Below are 7,172 nucleotides of genomic sequence, written 5' to 3'. Positions count from 1 at the left end.
GGACTTGTCTGGGTACTAGGATCATCTACGCTGTTTCCACACTCCATTTTGCTAAGGTTCACCTGAAGTGGTCAGAGATGCAACTCTGCCTCTAAGGCGTCTGTCCCACTGGGACATTCAGAGGAGCCCTTCTGCAGGTAGACTTACTAGGGGACTAGCACAGCTGGATTGTCATTGGAGGGCATGCTTCCTGGACAGTGTGTACGTTTCTCCTGCAAAAGGCATTTTATTTGTCTCATTTCTTAAATGAATTGTCGGTTCTCGGTGCTCTGCATACTTTTATTGAGTTGTTATCTTTATTGGTGTTGATTTTTCCACTATCTTCCTTTCAGAGACAAGTCTTTCATTAAGAAATTTCTAATGGCAACAGTGCCAGCCAGTCTGTGGTTTGCCTTTTCATTTTCTTGAGTGTTACTATTGAAATGTAATTTATCTTCTATGAAATGAATAGTTTCAATATGTATGCTTTAGCAGCATTCAGTGTATCCAGAAGATTGTACACAGGGACTGTTGTTAACCAGGTTAGGCAGGTTAACCAGGAAAGGCATTCATCATTCCTTTTCTCCTCAGCCCCTTGTAGCCACTGCTCTGCTTTCTGTCTCTGTGACTTGCTACTCCATCTTAAATGGGTATAAACATATAGCAGTATGGCTCTTTCCCTTGACATGGAGTTTTCAAGCTTGTTCTTGAATTTTTGAGATAAGGCATTACCATCCACTGTATTGCCCAGGTTTGCTTTTAATTCATAGTGCTCCTATTTGCTGAGGTTATAGGTTTGTGCCACCACTCCTGGCTTTTTTATTCTTATTTTTAAGTCATATCAGACATTTTACTTGAGATGAAATAAACAGCTTATAGAAGTGAACTCCAAGAAGTAGAAACAAGAAGCTCTTTATTTTACTTTTTGCAATTCTTGTGTTTTTCTGGTTCCCCCCACACCTTTTGCCTCTGTTTTTGATATCTGTACATTTTGTCTTGTATGAAATTTTATCTGATTGGTGGAGGTGAAGGGGAACTACAGAAACGATGAGAGAAAGGGTGAACTAATTCAGCAGTGATACTCTTTAGATGTTGGAAATGCCTTTATTGAGATTAAGTGATTTCATATATTTCACAAATTTCACAGTATTGTGAAATAGTGATAATTAAAGTCACAAACACATTTTAAACTTCACAAGGCAAATGGTCGTTATCATGGTCTATAATGTTTGAATTCTATGAGTTTTGACAATACAACTATTTCTTCCCCATGGGTGATATGTACATTTCTTTCTTTTTGCTTAATGTAAGCTGTTCCCTCTTTCTTTCTCCTTTGCTCCCTCCCATGGCTGCCCTTAAGTTGCTTAGTTTATTTTCATCAATGTCCATTGCAGCTGATGGGCCCCTCTGCTGTATATTTTCCTGTTTCACTCTGATTTTGTTTCTTCCTCCTAGCTACCCTCAGATTTGCATATATATATATACATATATATATATGTATATATATGGTCAAGAACATGGAGTCATTTAGAAATGATACGACGAATTGAGCGGAGATCCTTTGTTTCTTGAGACCTGTTTACTTGGTCATATCTGCTTGCATTTTGGATTTAACTGCTTTCAACCATGCATTCTTCTTGGTTAGAGGGAAAGTTCTGTTGCAGGTGTTGTTCTCTGGGAGGGAAGGAGGATGTCTTTTGTGGAGTACTCATGCTTTCCCTACCAAAAATAAACTGAAATGAATTAGATTACCTGAATAGATTTATTTACAATAAAATCAGAGTTTGCTCCCAAGAAAGGTATCATCAGACCTCTATGTTCTGCCTGTTCAATGCCACTGGACAGCTGTTGAATAATTGATCCAGGCTGATACCACGTCCTGTACATCATAGAGGTTGCCTCATTTCCCAGACTTTGTGTTAGAACAGCTTCTTGAGTTGTTCATTCCTGTTCAGGGATCTAACTTGCCATGTCACTGCTGTTCACTCATCTATTTTGCAACTTCTGAAGGCTTTTGATGTGAGGTCCTTTTTATATTTTGTCTTCAGGGGTAAACCTCAGAGATCAGGAAAACCTTTACTCCTGCCTTATTGCTACTACGAATATTTGGTCCTGGAGCCACTGTCTTGAGCTAAAGTCTCAGTTTTTCCCTTTTCTATAGTGTGTGTGTGTGTGTGTGTGTGTGTGTTGTGTGTGTGTTATTTTGTTTTGTTTGCCACTCCTGGGGCTTGATATCAGGGCCTGGGCACTATCCCTGAGCCTTTTTTCTCAAGGCTGGTGCTCTATCACTTGAGCCACAGTGCCACTTCTGGCCTTTTATATGGTACTGAGGAATAGAACCTAAGGCTTCATTCATGCTTGGCAAGCCTATACCACTAAGCCACATTCCAGCACTTTCCTGTTTTATACAAATCAAAATCACTTTATTTGCAGTCTGTTTTTCTACTTTATATTGTAGATTTCATATTTTCAAATACTACATAAATGTTTGCCTCCCTTCTTCCTTCCCCTCTTCTACACTTCTCTGCCCTCTTGTCTCAATTTCTGCCCTCTGTGTCCTTTTCTTCCCTTTGTGCTAGGAATCAAACCTAGGAAGTTATGCATATGACACCAACTGCTTGCTTCAGTAGTAGCAGTTTTAGGTGTGACTAGTAAAAAGGTGCTAAGTTTATTTCCTCCACTGTAGACCAGACCCACAAAGTGCACTAAGTTCTATAGGCATCCTTAGAATGTTTAATCCTCCCTACTTTTTGAGATTGGTTTCCATGAAGCAGAGTAAGTCCATTTTAAGCTGTTTTCTTTTCTTTTCTTATTTTGCAGGGCAGGGGCAATCCTGGGGGGTTGAATCTAGTGTCTTGCACTAGATAGGTAATTAGGTGCCCTACTTATGGAGGTAGGGCCTGCCAACCCTTTTGCTTTATTTTCTGAATAGGGTTGTAGGGTTATTCTTGGACCTCTGTACTCTTGTTTATACATCCTCCATAACTGGAACAATAGGCATGTGCCACCACACCAGTTTTTCTTGAGGTGAGGGCTTGTGAATTTTTGACTGGCCTTGAATTACTGTCCTTTTGATCTCCACCTTCTGAATAGGAAGGATTCCAGGTGTGGTCTACTGCCCCTGTGTCCACTGAGGTTTAATGACTGAATCAAGGCTGGGGCAAAGCTATCGTCCATCTAGGAGCAAGTCAGAATATATGAAGATCTTTAAAGTATTTCTGGTTTTTGTTTTTCAATTTTTAGGTTTGGTTTGTTGTGTGGTTGCTTTGTTGCTCTGTGATTTGAATTCAGAGCACTGTGTTGGTAGGCATTTTCTGAGTCAGGTACTTTAGTCTTGGGTCTAATGTTGCTTCAGTTTGTTTTGAGATAGGATCTTGTGTTTTTGTGGAGGCTGGCCTGGCCTACAGTCTTCTTTATGATCCCCACATATCTGCATGACAGACATGGACCTCCCTTCTAAGCTTTTACTGTGAGAAATGAAGACTCACGAACATTTTACTCTGGCTGGCCTTGAAGTGTAATGCTCCTGATCTCTGCCTGCCAAGTAGCTGAGATTACAGCTTACGCTACTACACTTAGCTATTTTTGGGATTTTCAAACAATGATAAAGCCAATTAAAACAATATCTTCCTGTTACCTTCACCATGAGTCTGCAGAGTTGTAAAGAACAGGAGTGATCAGACTCTTCTCCCACCTTCACCCTTCAGTGTACAGGTGTGTACTCTGGCACACAATCATGAGTCTTACCTGCCCAATTTTGAGGCAACGCGAGGTTTATGTAGGATCCTTCTCTACCCATGGACTTTCTCCCTGACCCTGAAATCCGGTCCTGTCCTTTTTCCCAGGGTCCTTAGATTAGGAGAAGCTGTGTTCACTGGAAAGGCAGGATATATGATCTTCAATAATTTAGTGCATTAACCAAGCCTTATTCTGATAACCTGTTCATAGAGCTGACTTCTCTGTTTAGCCTGTGTGGCATATCATAAGCAAGGTCAGTCTAATCTTTGATAGCCTTGAATGCACTTCTCAATCAAATTCCCAAATTATGGACTATTATGAAAGAGAGGGGAGGGGGCTGAGATGATTAGGACCAAATGAAGTTACCAATGTATGTGTCTTGAGAGTATAAAAGTTTTGCACAAGAAGGTGACACACTTTCAAATAAGTGCGCATAATACTTGTTTCATGCACCTGTCTATTGAGACTTGTTTAGAATCTAGCATATTAATGTATGTATTAGATTAAAGTTATCATGTGCATTTTTCTCATTTATTTTGATAAAATCTTTTTTCTAACAGTCCTCTTGCATTACCACCTTTGAGCAGACCATGCTATGGAAAACCACAAACCTGGAGTACCAGTCAGCACTCCAGAAGACTTGGTAAGGTAAGGTGATAGGTGTTTTTGGACAATTGTAATTTTGAATGCTTTAAATTAGATTTGTGCTGTCTTCTTGGGAGGGATTGGAGTGATATTTTTTTGACAAGACAAGATTACCCCAATCTAGTTTTAGATCATTGGTACTGTTTCTTTAAGTAATCTTTACCATTAGTCTCTGATAGGGATATCAGCTATCTTCATTTCATAGAGAAAGAGATTGACACCTACAAATGTTTTAAAACAGCAACTACAGTTAAACCTTAGGTAGGATGTGATAAGAAAAATTTTGTATTTGGAACCAGAAGCTTTTTATACAGTGGATACACAGGCACACAATCAATACAGACTGCAGTGTTTGGAGAGGTAAATGGTTAATCTTCATGTTCCCATGAAAAATTAATGGTAACGTGTAGGCATTTAAGACAATCTGAAAATGGGCGTCAACCTAAGTTCTCAATGTGGGATTTTACAGAAATCCAGTTGGAATTAAAAGAAAGCTTAAAGACTGATTGGAAAAGTCCATCCTGTTGACTCTGATAATCAGAAGAGTCAGGTTACAAAAAAGATACTATTCTGAATTGTTAAAGAGAAGCAGAAGATTGAGAACCACAAATTATGTAGCATGATGGCAGAAAAGCCTTGAGAAATCAAGTTTCAAGAAAGCTGATCTGAAAAGTGAGATGCATGTTGTGCAAGTTTTGATGTGAGAGCAGAAGTAGATTGATGTCAGAGCTCCAGTACACAGGAAGAATAAAAGGAATTTCTCCTTTCCTCAATCTTCTTTAAAAAATTCTGTTGTGTAGGAACTAGCTGATATTCATTCACATTAGGAATGGCCATCTTCTTAATTGAGTCCACTCATTTTGATGATCATCTCATTTGTTATCATCTGGCCAGATGCAGCCAGATATAATGCTCAACCAAGTAAAGGGCACCCTATGTTTCAATTGCATTTACTCGTATCATTATCTGTCAGAACATGGATGCATGGTGGATCTTTTTATTAGCTCGGAAGCTTTCATCTTATCAATATTATGACACCTCCTTTTCCCTTTCCCTTCCACTTCCCCTTTCCCTTTCTTCTTTCCCCTTTTTCTTTTCCCCTTCCCCTTCCACCTCCCCATTTTCCCTTCTCTTCCCTTCTTTTCCTTTTCTTTTCCTTTTCCTTCTCCCTTTCCTAGTCCTAGCCTTTCTGTCCTTTGCCTTGCCTATGCCTTGAATTTCTTTTTGAGTTTGCTTTTATTCTTGGCACTACTCCCACCTTTTCCTTTCCCCTTCCCTTGCCTTTGTCTTGCCTTTTTTTTTCTTGTGTTCAATCTCAAACCCAGGACCTCATATATGCTAGCTAGTGGCCTATCATTGAACTACTTCCCCAGCCCTAACTTAAATTTATTATTAGACCGAATTATCCCTTCAAATTACTTTCATTTTCATACAATTTTTCTTTTGTCTTAGTGGCTTCCATATCTCTGGGTTCAAAAAATGTAGTTCAAAATTATTCAGAAAAGATAATTGCAACTTTGCTGACATTTTTAAACCTTTTTGCTTGCATGATCCCTTTAAATAATACTGTATAAGGCATTTAACATAATGCTTACATTATATTAGGTACAAGTAACCTACAGATCATTTAAAGCACATAAGAGAATGTATATAGGCTATAGGAAAATAGGCTGTTTTAAGTAAATGACTGTGAATATCATTTGATTTTGATATTATTAAGAATGTTACACCCTTGTAGACTCTGAAGGAATTTACCTTGTTCTAGATGAATGTGGGGCAATTTCTGGGTTATGGATTATGTTTCAGGGATGTTCATGTGGCTTATCTGGTCTTAGGCATGTGATTGTTAGGAATTCTAGGGGGGAATGCCTCCCCAATCCCATTGGCTTCTGTCTTAGACTAGAAGAGACCTTATGAGGAAATGAGATAACATGAGGAAAAGAAAATCTAGAGACCATGACTAAGAAGCTTCATTTCCTGTGTTTTGTGGAAAAACCTAGGCCCATAAACACAGAATTGAGCTGTGAATTGAGGTGAATTAAGTGTGTGGTGCTGCGGTTTAGTTGTATGCTACCCTTATGAATGGTCATCAGCTTCTCTTGGTCAATCAATCATTTTTCCAAAATGCAGATCTAGATATGATTTTTCATCTGTTTATGAATAAGTATGCTTTCTTAGCTGGTTATGAAAATGTTGGCTCCAACATCCAACAAAAGCCCTGAAACCAACAGCAAAACACACAAACAAAAACAAGGCAAAACAAAATAAAAACCTTGGCTTTAAACTGCTCTCCCCTACAAACGTCAGTGTTTAGTTGTAGAACATTAGTGTTTTTAATGTTTATTTCTCGATATAAAACCCAGGCCTCACACATGTTAGGCATTTTCTCTAACATGTCTCCAGCTTTTTTTCACTTTTTTGATTTTTCAGATAGGGTTTTTCATTTTTGCCTAGGTTTAGCTTTGTCTTATAGTATTTTTACCTACACCTTCCATGCCACTGGGTTTACAAGTATGGATCAGCAGGCTTAACTTGTTTACGATGGAGTGTCACTTTTTCATGGCTGTCATCAAACTTCTGTATTTGCAATCTCTGTCTCCTGATAAGCTGGGGTTATAGATATGCATCAGCATGCCTGATTGGAGACTTTTAAGTGTTCAAATTATTTTTAAGTTTTAAAATGATGGGTACTGCATTTTGAAGGTGAAGGACATAGGTTAGTGGCTAGACTAGGGAATGGAAAAATGCCAAATCACACAAAGGTAAAAAAATGGGACTTTGATCAATGTCAACATGAAAAATTGGCAATT

The sequence above is a fragment of the Dipodomys spectabilis genome, unplaced genomic scaffold, assembly GCF_019054845.1.
Source record: "Dipodomys spectabilis isolate Male_0828 unplaced genomic scaffold, ASM1905484v1 ptg000312l, whole genome shotgun sequence".
Lineage (NCBI taxonomy): Eukaryota > Metazoa > Chordata > Mammalia > Rodentia > Heteromyidae > Dipodomys > Dipodomys spectabilis.
The sequence above is the reverse complement of the archived record's forward strand: the minus strand, read 5'-3'. Positions refer to the sequence as shown.